At 40.9% G+C, this 20910-nt stretch overlaps 1 long non-coding RNA gene across 2 annotated transcripts in view; it reads right to left on the bottom strand.

The window, feature by feature from the left end:
- LOC121065312 overlaps positions 1–18978 on the bottom strand; it is a 343045-nt gene extending 324067 nt beyond the window's left edge. For both annotated transcript variants that reach the window (XR_005816986.1, XR_005816985.1), the window contains exons 1-2: positions 18806–18978; positions 16521–16823 (exon numbers count right to left, since the gene is read on the bottom strand). This is a non-coding gene — a long non-coding RNA (uncharacterized LOC121065312). The remainder of the gene's footprint in view (positions 1–16520; positions 16824–18805) is intronic.
- Between the last annotated feature and the right edge of the window lie 1932 nt (positions 18979–20910).

Here is a 20910-nt window from a genome sequence, read left to right on the forward strand (position 1 = left end):
ATGATGCAAGAATCAGAAGATTCTATTCAAATTCTCTGTTCCATCAACACCTCATGGTAAGTAGTAGACAATATTCTTTTTTATTTGGTTATACTAGATAAAACAATAAAAATCTGCTGCTGTATTTTCAGCCTACAAGGACAGACTACCCCATTCTGCTGATTCTCGTACTTACTACCTGACTCCCTGAGGAATGAGCCCTTCCAGCCCTCCTTTGGCCAGCACTGTCAGCACGCTCTAGAAGGCTGACAGTTTTTCAGCTTTATTCCAATGAATAGAAAAAGTTTCTCTAGAAAAAGTTTTCAGTACCTTCAGTAACTACAGCATTCAAATTGTAGCTGAAATTCAATAAAAGATTAAAATGCCTTTGTGGAGTGAGAGGATGGCAAGGAACTTCTCTTTACTTGCACAGACACAAGCCCTGCTAGTACGGAAGAAAGTTTTGGGGCAAAAACAGATTATTGTATTAGAATAGTTTAGTCCAATTCTCTGTAGCAGTCCAAAAGTAAAACAAAAAAGAAACAGAGCATTATCAATTATAATGGAATGAATGCAGAATACAACAACGAAAAAGCTATGTCAATACACAAATATTTTATTTTCTCTCAGTAGGACATAACAACAAGAAAATGAAAAGCAAATGATGAAATAAATGAAGGTATCAGGTGGTTCCCACAAGTGGCACCTTTATGCTCACAGCCTCTTTAAAGAAACCATTGAGGGGAGATGATGCCATGTTCTGCAAGATCCTCACTGGCAGAAGGTAGGCAGGACACAGTTACATTTCCTGTGACAGCTACCGAGGGGCATTGGAGGCATTCTCCTCACAGGAGGTTCAAAACAAACAGAAGTAGATTTCTTCACCTGAAGTCAGCTGTTAAATTCACTGCCAATGAGCACAGTGAATAGTACATGTTCCCATTGGTTCAAAAAGTGATGGGAATAAAAATCAGAGATTATTAACTACAAAGACATTTCCATGCTTACAAGTCCAAGTCTCACAAGCCATAAACCACTTAAAGCTGAGAAGATCCTGGGAAAGCAGCAACACAAACTCACCCTCTTCTTGTGCTCTTTCTGAAGCACCCACAACAGCTCAATGAAGATCCTGAGCATAACAGCGTTCAATCAAACTGCTTATACCCATTAAGATAGAGATCCTGAGCTACCAATGACATTGTCATTGTCTTTGTGTTTACTACAGGCATTCAGATGTTCCATAAAAAACATGATTCAATGCATATGTCACTACTTTTTCCTCTGAAAAAGAGGAAACTTTGATCAATGTTGCTATTCCTGCCCCTGAGTTGTTCCCTCTCCGTACCAATAAAGTCCTTCCTTTATAGATATGCAAAATGTCATTTTCATATTCACACTTCCAAACCAGCTTTAGATGCAAATAACCATGTAAAATTATTGTGGAATAGGCAATGCAATTCCCAGACAATGCAGATCTTAACTGAAACTTTCCCTTCTCAAAGAACAGAGAAAGATAGGAAGAATTGATACCTTCCTGGTACTTCACTACCCTGCATTTCAGAAGCATCTTTGGGTCAGAGGTGAAAGGATCCAACCACAGAAGCAACACAGTAAAGTCTAGGCAGTGCTGAAAACAAAATAAGCATTCCTACCACACCACCATGGGCTCAGGGAAAGGATGCCCATTTCCTACACCCATACCAAAACAAGCTACGTCCATTGTAACCTAGGCAGGATACCACTGACTGAGCAAGTTTCTAATAAATTGTAACTTTATTTAATCAGGAGGAACACAGTTCCATGGACTGAGGTTTGTCAGTTTAACTGTTTCCTAACATGGTCTTCCCCTACTGTGGTAATACTTCACTCCTTCAGTGCACAGCCAAAGTCTCACCACAAAGAGAATCGATGCCAAAGCTTTTGATTCTTTCTTCACCCTTTCTAAATTAAATAAGTTTGCACGCAAAATTATTAAAATACCTCAGGACCAGACAACCTCAAGCAACTAATCAAGTCAATTGCAGTGTCATAGCACTCACCAGTGGTGTTGCCAGATGCTGAAAAGAGCTTACAATGTGGTTACCTGGGATTATCTCATCAGAGCCCTTAAGAGAATGAGATAGACTGACCATTTCTCAATTGGATTAACTGCTGCAGAGGTGTCAGCATTTCAAACCCCATTCCAAAAGTCAGACTCTTCCCAGCCAAGAACAGAGCAAGTGCATCCACTTCTTCTGCCCCTCTTCTACATCATCAGGGCCACACTCTGAGAGAAGCTGGCAAGTATTAAAACAGGTCCTGCAGAACTATGTTTTAAGCAGATGGTACACCGATTTCCCAGCCCATGCTATAAAGAGTCATTGAAACCCTTGGGCACTTGTCCAGACATATGAATTTACTGGACAAGTTCCCAGCATTAGGATTAATTAAATGCACATGAGTCAGGACTTGCTTATTCACTGCAGTTTCTAATGGTAGTCCCCAGTATTAAAACACCTAGGAATGCTAAGCCCCCGAGACTACAGGCAAATAGTTACACTCAGACCCAATCATCCACAAATCACTAATGACTAGGGAAGTAGACAGTGCATTGACACTAAGTCTTTGGGGGGGGGGGGGGGGGGGGGGGGGGCAGAAAAATTGAACATACTACACTGATAGATGGAGATGCTCAGGGGACTGCTAGACCAAATATTCTAATATTAAGGGGGGGGGGGGGGGGGGGAAGGGGGGGTTGCTTTTTGTTTTTTAAATGAGAAACCAGCATACAATTACTTTAACTGTCATTGACAGAGTCAAGTATAGAAAAAGGGGAGGAAAAATGCTTAGTAAATCAACAACACAGTATTTTTCTTATAAATTAAGACACATAGCAAAAAATGACTACAAACAAAATCCAGTATGCAAGACAGGTATTTCCCCATCTTTACACACAGAATTCACACCGGATTCTTACTACCAAAAAAAAATCCAAATCCTACCTCATACATACAGTTAGACAAATGCCTAACTTCATATATTGAAACAATTTCCTATCTCATCTAAAACAGAGGCCTTGGTATAAAATAATTCTATTGTAAATGAATAGAACAGCCAGAGAGAAATTCATAACATGGAAAACTAGCTGGAGGGCACTATACCTAGCATCCAGTTACGAATCAAGAACAGAGCCATGTTTATACCTCATATACTGAAACAACTTGACTAGTCTGAACTTCTCTAATGCTTCGCTACACTTAACTCAATATAGACCAAAACAAACCCATTTTCCCTAAACATCAAGATGCCTCAAAATCTTGACACAATTTCCTGAGCCAAGTAGCCACTTATTATACAAACTTCTAATGACCTGTCAGAGACATGGTACAAGTATAACAAAACAAGAATGGAATAGAGAGATGGCAAAACACTAAACACAAAACAGGGAGAGCAATAATGAAAGTTAAGAAAAGAACACACTGATCCTCCAGCTGCATTTCTACCAACGAATTGTCTTTTAGGTGCCCAGAGGTCTCCAAAGACTTTTTAGAGCATATAAGCTCTCCCTGATGATCAATGTTAGAGGAAAGAGAAAAGAAAACAAGTTCATACTTATTGTTACAAGCTTTTGGGATATGAAAATCAAAATTATTAATATCCTTGTAGCTTTACTTGTTCTTTAAGCAAATAACCTTCACTCTCGGATTTGTATTTAGCAAACAGGCACTCTCAATATACTAAAAAGGATGGTTATCAGATGAAGCTTTGGGACATGAAATTTTGCTACGTTAGAAATTAAATCCTCATTCTTTCTCACCCACAGCATGCTCTCTTATGTTCATCCCATCAAACAAAACAAAAGAGACGATACAAAAGTTTGCATAGAAAAATCTACTTGTAAATGGAAGAAACTCAGGCAGTTGTCAGAAAACCACACGAAGTACCACTGAAACAAATTCTCAAAGCTCATAAACTAAGGATCCCTGCAGGAAATGTGAATAAAAGGTCAAAGATAAATACACTAGCTCCCTTTAACACCCCGCCCAAAAGTATGCATGCATGCATACATACATATTCATACAGATGCTCTCCCTTTTATTTGGATTTCAAGTTTCTTTATTCCATTTTGATATATGCCATAAAATCCATATGCTGAGAAGTGTTTAATGTCAACTAAGCTTTGCCCAAAAATCCATCCTCTCACAATTCTAGCATATAGAAGTTTTGTATATACCATATGTGTTGGCACTTAGAATTTGTTTAAGATTTAAAGCTTGTAATATATACAAAAAAATACCTCAAAACTACTTTGAAGTATGACATTTAAGAAAATCAAGACAAATATCCTCAAGCTCTGCAAGTTGTTAGACAAACAGAAAGAAGATAAAATAAAGGTACTACCAAAAAAAAATAATAATAAAAAAAGGCGTTTTTCCCTTAACATGTTTGTATTTAATAACAATCTAAATCATTATGTAATTTAGGAATGCAGGAATCACAAGTGCTTATTATTGGGGCATATCACTGGTCCACCCACTTCTAAGAAAATTAAAGTGTGATGTTAAACTAGCCAACAAAATTGTATTAGATGTCTTCACAAACAGCAGAGATTCATTTCAGCTGGTGACACATATCGCATATATGAACCTGCCATATATCAGAAGTGCAGCTATTTGCAGATCTTGTGTCTATTTTGTAGTCCTGAAAACATCCGATGTTTCGTATTTTACTATAGAGATACTACTCCGGCAGCAGGCTGGTGAATCTGATACACAGCATTATTCAAACTGATATATCTAGCTTAGATTTTCCTACTCCAACTGCAAATTGGAGGAACAGACTAGATCACATACTTCCACACAGGCATGTTCATGCCACCTCTTGCATCCTCATAATTTGACTGAACAAGCAGGAAACTTAATGTTCCCCAGACCTGCTCTAATAATTAATACATTAAAACAAAAAGTAAACGATCTCAAGGCTACTATACTCATGCCCCAGTTCTAATGTACTTTATTAAGCTTTCAGTAGGTGCACCCAGTTTCCAAAAAAATAATAATAAAAATAAAAATAAAAAGATAATTAAAAAAATGTTAAATACAATCTATATTCACATGAATTTGCATGTGGATTCCTAGTTAAAATGATTATTAACAAGCACAGTAAGATTACCAGCAAGTGCATTACTACTCTGCATACATCAAATATGCATCTTTGTCTGCCTTTTTCTCCTGCTTATCTTTCCTGTTTGGAATGTTAGACTTCTACGCTATGTAAATGAAAATATTTAATTATGCAAAGCAAAGGGGAAAGGTTTACATTATTATAATTGAGTTAAAATTCTTTCTGCTTTAAGCTCAAATACTGAGAAGATAGCTGAGAATCTGTTAAGAATTTCAAAGTCTTAAACTGCTGCTTTATAAACTTTAAGAGCTACACGTGAACTATTTGAAACCTTTTGATGTTAATAAAATTACTGTAATGTATTCAGTTTTCGTGGTTAAAACTAAAAGTCTGAAAGCTTAATGCAAATCCAAGGTGAGAAGCAAATTCAGAAAGAAGTTGCTTGCTTGCTACGATTTTTCAACTCTCGTGGTAACCAGAAGAGTCTCACTAGTGATTTATAATTGCTAATGAACAAATGGCTAACTAAGCTAGATGTAAAAACATCTCAAGAAAACAGCACCTCAAAAGCAATTTGCTCGTAGAAAGAGGTCTCCTTCAGTTGAAGGAAAATCTATTGTTCATAGCTACAGACAGACTAGTAATCATCCCACCCAGTGGTCAGTGTGATACATTGAAGATTGCAGCCATTTCAAACTGATAGATGTCTTACGTCTCCAACACTTGACTATTCAGAGACACTCAACAAATATGCCAATGCCATAAACAGTAAAGCAGCATGTCAAAGAATGATAAGTTTTTAGTAAGATTTTCATTGAGTTTCATGCTAAAACAAGTAATCAACTTCACTTTCTACTGGCGTGAAGAAATATAGAAAAGTCCAGCGAGGCATAAACACTCGTACAATTTGAAAGGAGGTAGAAGAAGGCTCCCCACATTCAACTGACACCACTTTCTGCAAAGCTGCCATTTCTTGGTTTTGAAATTCTGAGTTTAGAAGGAAAGTTAAAAAGATAAGAGATCACATAGACTGTAAGATGACAGAACATGTTGGCTGTTTACTCACATTTCATAATAAGGTGGTAACCTTTTTCTCATATCAACCTCATCACATTTCTGGTGTCCCAGCTACAGTGATTTGCTTTACTGGGACACAACCGCACAATTTGCAAGCACACACATACTTATTTAGTTTACCATTTCTGAGATGTGTTGATAGGTGCCCTTCAAAGATTCAGACATTCTCTGCCATATAGCAAAGGCACTGTCTTGCTCCCATGCCACATCAGTGCTAAGCAACAGAAAAGATTTAAGCATTTTGAGGTCAATATTTCCAGTGTGAAGCCCTTGTCTCTTCACTATGCCTCCCTGAGCTGTTCAAGTCAAACTCCACTGACCCTCAAGGTCTCAGACCTTCTAGGCTTCCTCAGGCACAGAAAAAAACAGCAGCCTCAAACACTTATTCAACTGCTCATTAACACTGAGATGGTGATGGTGCCAAAAAAAAAAATAATAATTGCGGGTATCATTTTCTGGTGCTACAAAAAGAGATGGTTCTGACTTGGTTACTCATCCCAAACATGGGAGCATCTAAGAGCAGAGCACAGGCTCACAGCTGTAGTAGTGGTGCCACAGTATCACCTCCTCTGAGACACTGGGGAATTATTTTGGAAAAAGGATTACAGAGTCATACTAACCATTCCATAATTATGATTGAATTTTGCTTTCCACTATAGGCCCAGTTCTAATGCTTCTCTCGAGGGCAGAGATGGATGAAATTACTTAGCTAATTACAAGCATACATACTTGTAAACATTTGGCTGTGCTACTAATATTGGATTACTTGGGCTCTGAATGCAAGTAGATTTGAGCTTTTCCATGACTGCTTACATATGCCTTCTTTAGGTAACTGAACACTGGACAGGCTTTTTAAAGGTTAAATGAATGTTACAGTATCCAGCCTTAGCTCCAGCCTGAGCCAGCATTTCTATCAGGTTTCTCTCCTGGCACAGCCTACACCATGTACTGCGCTGCATATTCTGGAACCTCTGTCTCCCTTGCTTCTTCCCCACCCCCCACAAGAAAAACCTCACACCACTGAAGGCATTAAAATGCATTAAGCTGGATGACTGTAAAATGTCACGAGTCCTCACTGACTCCACCGTTTAAGTGTGGGTTTTAATAGAGGTAATATTTCTTCATCACCAGCCAGTGCAAGATTTGTTACCTACACAATGACTCAACTATGACATCTTTTATGAGTGATATGTTAAACTAATTAACATTAACCTAGCAGAAGAATCAGGCATAAATTAGGGACCATTTCAGTTAAAGATACAGAGAGCTTCTTACTGATAATTTTCCCTAAACAAAAGACTTTGACCCTTGAAGTATGAGATTTCATTTTATAATTAATATTAACTGATGCAGAATTTCTATGCCGATTTTTTTGGAACACAATTTCCACTGATTTCTTTTTCATCATAGAATAATAAGGAACATAAAGGTAGATGCAGCTAGTTTAGCAATTCTAAATCCAAGAATTGGAGAACCAACACAGGTCAAGAGCCATATAAAAGTTATTAGAAAAATTAAATATGTTATTACGCTTAATGAATTGTTTGTTCCCCTTTCCAATTGGGAGGAAAAAAAAAAAAAAACAGCCTATAGATTTTGTCAGCTCTGCTATACAGAAAGCATGGCATTAGACCCAAGTGCAGATATCAACTTTTCACAGCAGTATTTCTCAGGACCTCAATTTCTCATCTTTAAACACCAAGATAAAAGGAGGATTAAGTCAAAATTCACTGAAAATACATATTACAATACTTGTCCAACAGATATGCCAATAATTTACCAAGAAGTGCACCCCGGCTCTCTTTACAGAGAAGCTAGACATGCTAAGAAGCTGCATGTCCCTCAGTAGCTATTACCAAGCATCTTTCTGGCAAGTGCTGTTGTGCCACAGTCAACCCTTGCCTCTCTGCAGAGCTTTTCTTTTATGCAGAAGGAATTGATCTTGCCTAAGCAGCAGTAGAGGTACCCTGTTTCCCTTCCTGTGTTGTACAGTGATGGCAGTATATGATCCATAACAAGCTGTCTCTTGCCAAAACATTAATCCAGGCACTGACCTGAAATAACAGGGTGTAACTTCACATTCTCTTCATCCTGGAAACATTCACACAATTTAAAAACAAGAATGAAAACATCCTCCTTCTCTTATACAAATCATGGCCATATACCACTGTCCATAGGAGAGAACAAATAGGGAAAATACTGCATGCAAATAGTTCTGGGAACGCCTGAGCTGTCTGCACAGCACTGTTCACATCAAGCAATCAGAAGCCTAGGTTACAGCTCTTTCTTTAATTCGGCAACTATAACTTAGGTCTTGAATACACCATTTCTGACACAGGAGAGCAACAAGTCAGTTTCTGAACCTGAAGGGATGGGGAGCTCTCCATCTGAACAGATTACAATGTGTCTGCAGATCCAAGCTTTACATTTTCTTATTTTTAATAATGCTGTAGACATTTTTCAGTGTCTAGAATATGCTCTCTTACACAGAGAGACCAACTGTGCTTTCCAACATTGTACGGACAATTTTTAAAGAAATACACACAACTGAAGATGCCTAACACTGGGCAGCAGACTCACACATACAGGTCTGCAAAAGAATCCTTACTCTGCTTCTTTTCTGCCCTACTCTCCCTCAGATCTGTTGTATCTTAACTCACTGCCTTTTGCAACTGAGTTCAGGACAAAAAAAAAAAAAAAAAAAAAAAAAAAAGCACAACACTATTTCAACTGCAACACATGATCCAAGGTCAAAGCAGCGGATTGATTTCTGTCGTTTTGCAAATGTGAAGAAATCAGTCTATGAATGGTTCTGGTCTTTCTTTGCAAACATCTTTCTACCTGCCTTAGATAGCCATCTGCACTGCATGAAGTCCACAGCAAGCAACATTCCACACACAGCTTTGGTGGTACTCAGAACAATTCTTAAAGAAAATGTTAAAGCAAGATCAACCAATAAATAAATAAATAAATCTTCTCTCGATGTTTCAGATATTACACTGTGCATAATTTAAAGCAATTTATTCTGTTAAACATATACATGTGCATATACATGTATACATGCACTCACAATAAGCCAGATCAACTACCAACTGAAAAATACTTTTTTTTTTTTTTTTAGCGTTTGTCGTAGCTCTGCTTCAGATACGCCTCACTGCTCTTCAGTCATTTCTTTTAATGGAAAGCAGGAGAAGGGGAGGAGTTAGCAGCATGCCTGAGATTGAGATAAAGAGTTTTACAACTAATTACAGTGGTATTCTCTCAGTATACCACTGATCACTACTAATTCAATAGTCCCTTTTCCATTATGTCTTTGTCCAATAAGGATTTGCACACAGGATGTACTTTAAGAAACAGATTGGTAAATTGAAACAGGGCATGTATTTCAAGTAGCTAGAAACTCAAGCAAAAAGGGAACACTGCACAGAATGCCACTGACACAAAATAATAGAAGCAGGGTCTGGAAATGCATTAAACATTGCTTCAAACAGAAGGGGGAAAAAAAAATCATGTCCCCATCATGAAGCTGCCTCAGGCACCTCACCATTGGTTTTGGGCTATGTGTATGGTGTATGTGCACACATATGTATACAGCTAATACACATGTAATTTTAATCTACTATTCTAAAATGTATTTAAACTCATACTTAACACCTTTCTTATATAAAACATTTCAAATGAGCTAGCATCTAATTAATCTTGCATCTAGATGCACCATGTGGTCCACATGCAGTCTCAACTGATGTTAGGCAAATTGTCTTTTCATTTCTTCAGGGAGGGGGTGTGACTTTCTCTGTTGTCTTTAAAACTTCCTTTTCATTCCTATGACTAGGTGTACAATGAGCCACTGTCATGAGCATATATCAGGATACAGCCCCTTTCCTCCACTGCCTGAGTGCTGTAATTCCTGCAGGAGAGAAACATTAAACCTTCTCCAGCTAACACCGATAGATGATGTATGAAGAGCAACTGAGTTGAAAATATAGATTTTTTTTTACAGGGATAGCTAATTTGTTTTTGCAAGCTGCATTCCCATTTTGCTTTAAAAACATAATCACTCAACTTTTCTCTCAATTTAAATAAAGTTTTTCATAAAGCATTCCAATCCTCAACTAAATTAGGTTAGAGATACTCATGCATCAAAGTCTTCTGGAGAAGGATGATAATATCCAAATATCAGGTGTTGATAGCATGGAAAATAAGCTATTTGAAAAGAAGTGACAGTTAATACAAATCTGATAAACCAGTTCATGATCTAGGATATAGATTTCAACCATACACAAAAGTGAAGCTTTAGACCAATAAAGCCACACAATGCACTCACTGCTTAAAGGCTACAAAAACAAAGTTTATGAATCCTGAAGCCAAAAAAGATCTACATGATAATGAAAAACCTTTTGATTTTAGAAATATGTTTCTTTCAGTCCTTCTTTTGGAAGTGCAATGAATTTCAATCTCTTCTTTTTTTTTTTTAAAAAAAAAGGCAATGTATTGCATACATGAAGTTGTGAAACAGAACCACTCCCCAGTGCCTGTTTTTCACTAAGAACCCCTTCCTAAACATTCTCCACAGGTCCAGTCCGAGCTCGAATGAATAAAGCTGCTGCCTATATTGCATTATAAAACTCTGTGGATATGGCAAACTCAAACCCCAGAGACAGCACATCCTTCATCTTGGAAATTCTGATCTTTACCAAGACTGCTTCTTCTAACATCTCTGCAGTTTCCAACTCTTGCAGCCCAAAGCTATTAAACAACAGCACCTCTACAAAGCACAGCCAAGCCCATATTCACATCCCACGAGGCAGCGCAGGAAAAAGACACCTGAGCTACTCCAGTTCAGTCCCCTCCAGCACCAGCACAACTGAAGTCACATCATACACAAGCTCAGCTGAGAAGCAACTTTTAATAGACTGAATCCAGCAGCACCATTATACAGCTAACTTGGTTCTGGATCTAAATCAATGCACAGGCTGGTGTAGTGCCACACAAGGCAAAAGCAGCAGTTTGCTTAGACATACCTCAATGTTTGCTGCATGGTCTAGGTATCTCCTGAGATATTCTGGAGCCATCACAACTTTTGTTATTTTCAGAACATACTCACAGAGCAACCCCGAAATACCAACTGAAAGCCAGTCTGCAAATGCTGAAAGATAGTTTAACAAGCAGCCAGCCACACTGAATCTTAGCTCTGAGATCATCTCAAGACAACATATACAATCCCTGAGCCACTTACCTAAAAATGAATTTCTGTCTTGCACAATATTGGAAAAACAGACAGAAGAGGCTAGCTCATATCCTCAACTCAAGACAACAGTTGCTTTTGGAGTAAACTTAATTTAAAACATGCAATGTTAAAGTTGACTTTAATTCACTGTGCGGCATTGAACAGAAACAATTTTATCATTCACCATAAAGAAGCCAATACTGCTGATCCCTACAATATTTATAACCTGTGTTACAGACATTTAAAGATTTCACTACATTTTCCCATTAGAAATGCCCTGATGGCACAAGCCTCCAGATGCATAAATTATGACAAACTGCTTCTAATCCATTCCCACAATATCCACCTCTCTGTTCTCTGCCACATCAATCACCAGCTTCTGGCCCTCATTTTCAAGATTCCTTGCCACTTCCTTTCCTCACCTGCCATTGCTGGCTCACAACTAAATCAAATCACATCCTTATCCACCCAGAGGAAATGTTCTCAGTGACCACTTTCTACTTTTCATGACAAATGTCTGCCGTCATCATTGCCACCACCACCCCATCCACCTGCCACATCTACAAGGAATCCTACACAAACGCGTGTGGCTCTACTTCACCGCTCTCCCTTACCTCTGAAAAAGCAAATCTGATATCCAGAACAACACTACACTCATGTTCCTGCACAGGTCTTAAAGCAGCACTTTTCAGGGAGAAAATGCTTTACAAACAAGGAAAAAAAAAAAAAAAGCGAAGGTTGATAATGAACACTTAAGATGTCTCAAAATGCAATGTACTTCATAAGATGGCAATATTGTTCCTGTATGGAAGTTTAGCTTCCTTTTAGTATTTAAGTATTTAAAAATGCAGCATATGTAATCATTTTTTTTTATTTTTAGCAGAAGCATGCACATTTAGATTAGTTATGAGCATTTTCTTCTTCTTTCTTTGTACAGAATTAAATATTTTCCTCACTAATGTAAAATATTCATGGATATGAATAAAGGCATTGCACTTGCAGTAGCCTTATAAACTTTCAGTGGAAGTACTGTCCCTGTTCTCACACAAAGAACACATTTAATTTTGTGTTAAAATATTCTTAATCCCCCTAGCTTATCCAACTCCCCCTGCCTAACCCAAACATGTCTATGCATTTTAATCATGGAAAGGTCAAGGTATCAAGCGCAATAGCAGACTACCTCAGACTTCATAAATAGTTTGTGACAAGTTTCATGCAATGATGATGAAAGCACAAAATATATATATATATATCAAAATAGAATCTGTTGGTGAGTCGGAAAGCTTCTTGCTACATAAAATAAATACAATCAAGAGAAAAAAAGCTGTATACCAGAAGGCATATGCCTGTGTCCAGACTTAAATGATAGTATTTATATAAAGTATCTCACATGGTATGGAAGCTTCCTTTTCGTTATAAGTTCTCATGAAGTATCTCAGAACCATAACTAACAGATTTCAAGTGGCAACTCTCTCCTTCCAGCCTTGGCCAACATTCCTTCCTCTCTTCTGGAACTTGCTCTCACAAAAAAAAAAAAAAAAAACCTTACTCTAATGCTTAGATCGATTTTCTAAGAGTATTGTACCTCAAGTTATCCCATAAGGTGAAAAACAAGTGAAAGCAGAGAAAAAAGAAAATGGCATATTTTCAACTATGATTTCTGCTATATCAAGCTAAATGATTAACACATGAGATTCAACCAGCACTAAGATAAATAAAGGGGAAATATATATATATATATATATATATATATATACATACCATTTTTGGGAGCCAAAACTAAAATAACTCCGCTGCATCCACAGAAACTTTAAGGCTGTTCCAGACACCTGCAAGCAGAGGGGCCCTGTCCCACAGCTCCCACCTCACCTTCCCCCTGAGGAGCTCAGAGTCAGTGCTTCCCCTGCCATTCCCCTCACAATTACACAATGCTCAGGCTGTTTGGAGGTCCTTTCAGGGGCTAACAATCATATTTTCAAAAGCTGCCTCCCAAAACTTTACTCAAGAATCACGTTGCACCTCCTCATGCAGCAGAGGATGCTCTGGCAAAGCTTCTTTGCTCTGCACTGTCAGGAGCTGGGGACTCCCTGTGGAAGGGTGAAAGGCAGCAGTCCTTTAGGAAAAGTATACTTGTCCATGTTTTGGCACAGGAACCAGCAGGACAAACACAGGTCTATGGAAATGTCTACCTTGCCTGGGAGCTCTGGAGCTCATTCTCCTCAAAAAATTACTTCAGCTAAAGGGAAAGAACAATCAAAAACTTGAAATGAAGTCCTTATTGCACTTTTCTTTCCAGTTTCCTACAGATTCTTCTGCAGGAAGATATTCTATATACCATCTCCTCCATCTGTTGCCTAAAAATACAGAAGTTACTGAGTCTGCCCTTTTCTCCCCTGCCCACTCCTCACAACTCCAAAACTGTATCTCACCCACCAATGACACACTACAAGCACTTCTTGCAGCCTGTTAAATCTCTTCTCCTTGGGTGCTCTGTTGGCCTGAGACATCCCCATGGTTATTCCCTCTTCAGCTAAATGGGGTAAGACACTTTCTCACATGACAAACTACACTGACTAAAAAACTTTCTTAACTGAGAGCACAGCTGAAAGGAGGAACCGCATCACTGAAAGTCTGAATTTGGTTTAGTTTGGTTAGTGAAAGTTCTGCTACCAATTTAACTACCACACACCCCAGGGTAGATCTCTGAGCAGGAGTTCAGAGCTCAGCCCCAAGCCCACGATGCCTGCAAGGACTTCCTTCTAGGACAGCCACAAGCAAAGCAAGCAATGGACCGACTGCAACCACAAACCAACAGAACAACCCTTTTCACACCCTTCTATGGAGCTACAGCATCACAGCTCACATGCCTGAAGCCCTCCTCCCCTGCAGCAGTTCCCAAGTTCCTCAAAAGCAGCTTCCACTGGAGGAAGTAGGGCTGATTCCTGCCTCTTTTAGTGAAGTTTCTCCCCATCACTCGTCCCAGGATGATGCTCCTTCACCACAGCACTGAGCCTCTATCCTTCTCCTTACCTGCAAGCCCACTGCCTCTTTTGCTAGGATTGCTCCCAGGAAAAAGGTGCAGGAATGCTCCAGCGTGCCCTGCCTGGAGACACCACAGCATCAGCAGAAAGTATGCCTTGCCTCACACCAACACAGCACACCTACCCAGTAGGCAGTTATTGTGCTAGATGTTTCCTAGCTGACCATACTTTCTCTTTCCCCTCTGATCTTATCTCAGAATATGAGAATACTTCATTTTGTTTTATGAGAAGTAGTCCAAAATAATTGGAAGACAGATGAATTGTATTCTTCCTCTCTATATCTTAACAGTTATGTCACTAAGTTATCATTGTCCGAAATATTCCAGGTATAAACAAAAACAAATATATCTAATAATTTGCAAAATACTTCATGAAACCTATGGCATTCAATCTACCTAAACTCTCAAATTAAGCTAAGATAAATGGTTGTCCCTATTTACATTAACTTTACGTAAAAATTTATTTCAGTTTTTAGTGTTGATGAAAATGAATGGTTTTCATACAGATAAATGAAGTGTATTTTTTCTGTTACAAAGAATAACCACTGTCCAGATTAGGTTTTAAAAAGAGATGCAAATGCATAAGAAACTGAATAAGGAGAATCCACACAGAAAGCAAGAACAACAACAACAAAATCGCCATTTTGGTTTCCATTAAATACAGAATTAAATGCAGAAATGTAATGACTGGGCTTTTTTTCTAAGATGATGCTAGATAGCAGCTCTAAATACTTTCATCCAGCACAGTCCATTTTTTACTCTTTTTTTCCTCTTTCCACCAACAGCTCAGGACTTTCCTTTTCTGAGACTTCAAATTAAAGACTTCCATAAGGCTAACTTAAGTCACGCAAAGTTTAAAAAAGTACCAACACAGACCAATACTAAGAATCATATCTAAAAGTACATTAATTGTCTTTAGTAAGTAACAGAAAGCTTAACCTTAATAATCAAGAAAATTAAGAGTAGGTCTTGATTTAAAAAGTCAGAACCAGAAAATTAGTACTCTATTTATTGTCTCGTATCTCTATTTAAAACTGAAAAGGATAACAAGTGATTATTTGTTCAGATTTCTGTTTTGCTCCAAAGTAGAGCAGCCAGCTCAGCACTTTTCTTAAGATTACAAATACTTGTCTGCCCTACATATAGGCTAGACTTGAACCAATCAGATGAGTAGAAATACACAGCAAAAGCAACAATTTTCATGTCATTCATTTTCGGCTATACATAAGAAGTACACAAAACAAGTATAAAAGATCAGATTTTAAATCATTTTAGTATTTGCTCTGTGATTTCAATAGTTCACTAAGGGGCTCAATGATTTCCTCATTGTTGGATTAACACTTAATCTAGATTCATGAATAATTTGGTGTTCAAGAATAATTCTTTAACAGCTTGTTTTCTCTGCTAGCTTTTATTTCTATTTTGTACATCAGTTATCTCATATAACAACGTCTTCAACCCAGAGACTTTCACAGCACTAGAACATCTGAGATGCAAACAGTCTGCAAAAGTCCTTTAAATTGATACTTAAAAAACATATTAAACAAAATGATTTCTGCGATTTGAAGAGAAATCCTTCTATTTCTCACACCTGAACTATCCATAAAACATTTTGTCACTATTTGGAAGAAGAGGCATCAAAAAGTAGCAGGTTGTTTTCCTGAGTTCAACTCAAAATAGTAAGACACCTTTAAATGAAGTAGGCTATTTGGAAGAACGCAATTGTGGAAAATGCTTTGTTTAAACTGTTTCTAACTTACTTTTAAGAAGAGTTAATTAGTCATATTTTCTCGAGAGCTGCTAGCTCTCCTAGACCCAACGAAGTTATTACCTTGAAAATATCAGTTAACTCTGAAAACAAAATATTGCCACGTTCAGTTTTTTCCTTCTACATTTAAGATATACACATTGCCAAGCCACTAGGAAGGCATTTGTGTCACATTATACAACTCAAAACTATTGGTAGACTTCAGCAAAAAGGCAAAGACAAAAAAAAAAAGGTTAAAAAGCATGTTTGTTTAAAATTAAGACAATGTACTTAGTATTTTGATGTATGAGACAGAGTATTTTTGCAACAGTCAGGGAGACGCATACCTTCCGTTAGCTGCAGGACCGCAATGTCAGATGGCAATATAATCCAAATGGTTTGCAGCAGCATTTTCTACATTATCCTCACATTTCTGTGAGAGGCTCTTCATCTTCTTCCAGTAGCCCACTAACTTACATATCCAAAAGGTGAACGCATTCGGTAGTTGCATGGTACAGTTTGTGCCACGTCAGTCATCCCTGAGGAGACCCAAGTTGTATTCCACCATTCCAAGGACAACGCAGTATGGCACCTAGCACAGACCGACAATTTTGGCAAGCATCCCATTTTCCCGATGACCATGTTTTGACCTGTTTGAGTAAGAGGAAGAAGTTTTAGTTCAGCACAGTAACTCTGCCACACCACTTGGACACTAACACGAAGTTACATGCTTCGGAATAATTTCAAACACGTATTTCTTCACAGATTTAGACACATACTGAGCTCAAAGCCCTGTGATGGTGTTTCACTTTAAAAACATCTCCAGAGTAGAGTGTAACAGAAGATTCAAACTGGATGTTGTCGGTTTTGTACTTCCAATGCTTTAGGAAAAGGACTTTCATATTTCTCTATACATTGTACAGTCTTACAACACAGAGAGCACCAAAGTGCCAAGAAAGGAAGGAACATAAAGGCTCTTCACCTGCCCTGGCAGGTATTTCAAAACGTACGAAAAGAATGAGTCTACAAAAAAAGCCGCAAGAAGCAAAAACAAAGCTTGCCAATCCTCTGAATGGAATTGCATCGGGATGGTGGAGGGAAGAAGTAATGACGCTGTTTACAGTGATCTTTCTCCCCCCTCTAGCCCCAGCTCAATGTCCCCCCACCCAGAAGCAGAGCGAGCATCGCTGGGGCTCTGGCTGCAAGCTCCACTGCTGACACTTGACCCAGCAAGGAACAAGTCAAAGCAACCGAAGCTGTGCCTGCCTATGCCAGTACTCCTCCTCTGTCATCCCTTCAGGAGTACCAACAGCAACTTTTTGCTTAGGTTGGCAAGGGGAATATGAGGAAAGGAGAGAAAAGCTTGAGTACTCTGCACAGGAGGGAATAACAATGTGAAAAACAGCATCGGGTCTGCCAAGCTGGAGTGGGGGAGAGCACAAGCTTTCAAGTCAAGGACAAGGGAGAGGAATGAGAAGCTTTTTAGAGACTGAAGGGTGAGTGTGGACAGAGATAAAGACTAGAGGAAAGTAGAAGGTGAATAGCAGTGGATGCACAAGAATTTTTGTTAGAAGTTCTGTCCATGTAACTGAGTAACATGCATGTACAGCAGACCACAGAAGAATTAATTTTGGAAGAGGGAATGAGAAGAAACTTTGATCTTTGTTTGACATCAGGGGAAACCTTGGCATATCTAAGCATGCAGTGGAGGACGTGTGAAATGTAGGCAAAAGAAGACTTATAGAAAATGCAAGTAGGCATATAGGTAGAAGAATAGGTGGAAAAGACCAGGAAAGAAGGAGAATGTATGACAATGGGGAAAGGTGGAAAAGTAGAGAGTTCAGAAAATCTGAGAGATCTGAGGAGGGAGAGGGAAAATGGGCAACGAAGGAAAACAAAACAGCCCAGGAAAGTAATGGCTGGGATGAAAAATGAGGAAAAGTGGCAGTTGTTACATAGCACAGAAAAAATAGATGGGGGAATAAGAAGACACTAAATTAACTATAAAGAAGGCACAGAGGAGAACAAGAGAATCAAGGAAAGCCAAAAGAGCATGAGCAAGTTTTCAGAAAGTTGCGACGCTTCGCCTGGAGAGCGCGAACACCAGAAAGAGCGGAACAAAACCCAAGGCAACGAAACTTTTTGGGAGGGATGAAACAAACCGTGCTGCGCAAGAGGAGACAGACAGGGACGGGCCCGACTCTTCCCCCTGTCCCCCCACCACCAGGAAGGCACTGAGAAGAACGAAGCCCCCCTCATAACGCGAACCCCCCAGCCTGGCCGGGCGCTCCCGGGGCCGGGCGCTCAGCGGCAGCGGGACCCCCCCGGAGCCCCCGGGACCCAGCGGAGCCCCTGGGCTCCGATAAGTTTTTCCCCTGCTCAGCTTTCCTTACCGCCAGCTCTTCCAAAAGAAAGCCCAGAAAGAAATTCAAAAGGTATTAAAAGAAGACAGGAGCGCCTGCGTGGGGGGACAAGGTCGGCACCCCCCAAGCCGTACCTGCGAGTGCCCCGAGGCACAAAGAGCCCCCCGGCCGCAGCCCCGCTCCTCGTACGCCCCAGCCGGAGCGCGGCTTGCGGGTGGGGGGGGATGAGGGAGCGCGGAGAGAACAATGAGCCCCGAGACAAAACCTACCTTCGCCTGTCCTCAAAGTGCTGCCTTAGGAGCCTGGAGGGGGGCTGCCCGCTGTTAGGGAGCTGCGGGAAAGTTGCGGAAATCTCGCCGGCTTAAAGTTGCCAAAGCTGAGATAACCCGGGCGAGGAGAGGGAGAGATGGAGAGAGTTCATCCGAGTTTCGCCTTTTGTTCAAGTTGCCCGAGCAGACAAAGAGCCGGCAGCGGCGGCAGGTCCCCGCCCGCGCCCCCCCCCCCCCCCGGCGGGGTCCCGCACTGCCCGCGCCCCCCCGCAACGTGCCGCCCTCCCCATCCAGTCCGCAGCAGCCCCGGCCCCGTCTGCTGCGCAAAACTTCCCTCCAACCGAACCTCCCCGAAAGAAAAAAAATAAATAATAGTACTAATTCAAGGCGGGCGGGGGGGGGGGGGGTGGGAAGGGGGAGAAACATCTCTCAAATCATTATTTCCGGTAGATGCACCTCTTTGTTTGGATTCCCCCGACTGTCAGTGAGGACGAGGCGCTGGGTAGCTGGTTTCGGTCAGTTTGATCTCCAGGAATGAGACGGGCAAAGCAGGACGTAAGGGAAAATAAGTTGAAAAAAAAAAAAAAAAAAAAAGGAAAGAAAGAAAAAAAGGAGAAAGAAAACCTCCGGAGTTGCGAAATGAACCCTTTCTGCATGGACACGGGAAGTACATAAATAAACAACTAAAGGGGAATTTGGGAAGACTGTTGCTTCTCGTCCTCCCTCTCCTTTGTACTTTTCCCGAGATCGTAACACCAAAACAAACAAACAAACAAACAAACAAGCAAAAAACCTCCCGTCGGCGGCTCCGTGCCACCGCCGCCGCGGCCAGCCCCTGGCATCCCTACCTGTTGCGCAGAGCCGGGGCCGACCGCATCCGTCCCAAAGAGCCCGGAGGGGATGGAGGGGCTGCCCGCGGCCCTTCACCTGCCCCCCGGCCGCCCCCACGGGGCCTCTCCCACGGGACCCCCCCGCCGGCAGCCGTCGGGGTCCCCCCGAAAGTTTGGCGAGGCGGGGCGGGCTCGCCCCGAGACAAAAGCAGCGCAGTGCGGAGCGGCAAGGCACCTCACCTCGGGGGGAGGCTGCCAGCCACCTTCCTCCTGCTCGCCCCCGGGCTGGGACACAGGGCCGTGTTGCTGGGGGGGGTGCCGCCCTTTGTCCGTGGAACGGGCTGGGGGCACCCCCGGTGCGGCCCCCGCCCGCAGCCCCCAGCCCTCAGACCCCGTCAGAGCAGGCTGGCCAGGCCTGAAAGATGCCCCACGGACAGCTCGCGCTTTTTTTTTTTTTCCTTAAAAACAAAAGAAAGCTTGAGGAAGTGCCCGGGAATTGGTAATTAACGGCAGCACACACCCACCACGGCGGGCTAGGTTTGTCAAAGTTAGAAAACAGAGGATGATCTTGAGATGTGTTTTTTTAGAGGAGGGAAAAACAGGATGGGGAGGGCACAGTGAGGCAAAACTATTTATCCTTTGGTGTCCTGTTGACACCTCTTGCTCCCCTTGCTCATCTTCATCCCTTCCTCTCCCTTCATTCTAATCTTATGCTAGCAACCCACCTAGTCCTTCTTCAAGCTCCTTCTCCCCCTAGTTTTGCAGCTTTCATTCAAACCTTTCCCTCCTACCCAATGCAGTCAACCTCAAAGCCTTGTTCTTCATAATGCTTTATAACTTCCCTCCCAGGATCCTCCCAGGGTCAAACTTTTTATCCTCCTGCCCCAGAGAAACTGCCCCCAGCTCCTTCCTCCTTGCCCAAACAACTTCCCAGGCCAATTTTACTCAGGCCATCCAGGCAGTGGGCAGTCTCCTTCACGCCCACCCAAGGGACTGGCTGTAGTCATCGTGCTGCCCCAGGCTGCATGCAATCAATGTACCATGTGTGCTCTTCTCCTCCACCTTCCCATGTTCTGCATCAATGCGCTTTGCTGTTGCTTTTCCTTCTAGCTTGCTGATGTGCCTGAAATGATAGCACGTAACACAGGGTAACACCAGGCATATGGCATGCTTGCCACATGAATGAAAGAATGGCATCCATTCTTCATTACAATTCCTTTCAACTTACTTTTCTTGTCAGCACTGTGCTTCTGGAGCAACTATCACAACACTTTT

Source organism: Cygnus olor, chromosome 2 (assembly GCF_009769625.2).
Source record: "Cygnus olor isolate bCygOlo1 chromosome 2, bCygOlo1.pri.v2, whole genome shotgun sequence".
Lineage (NCBI taxonomy): Eukaryota > Metazoa > Chordata > Aves > Anseriformes > Anatidae > Cygnus > Cygnus olor.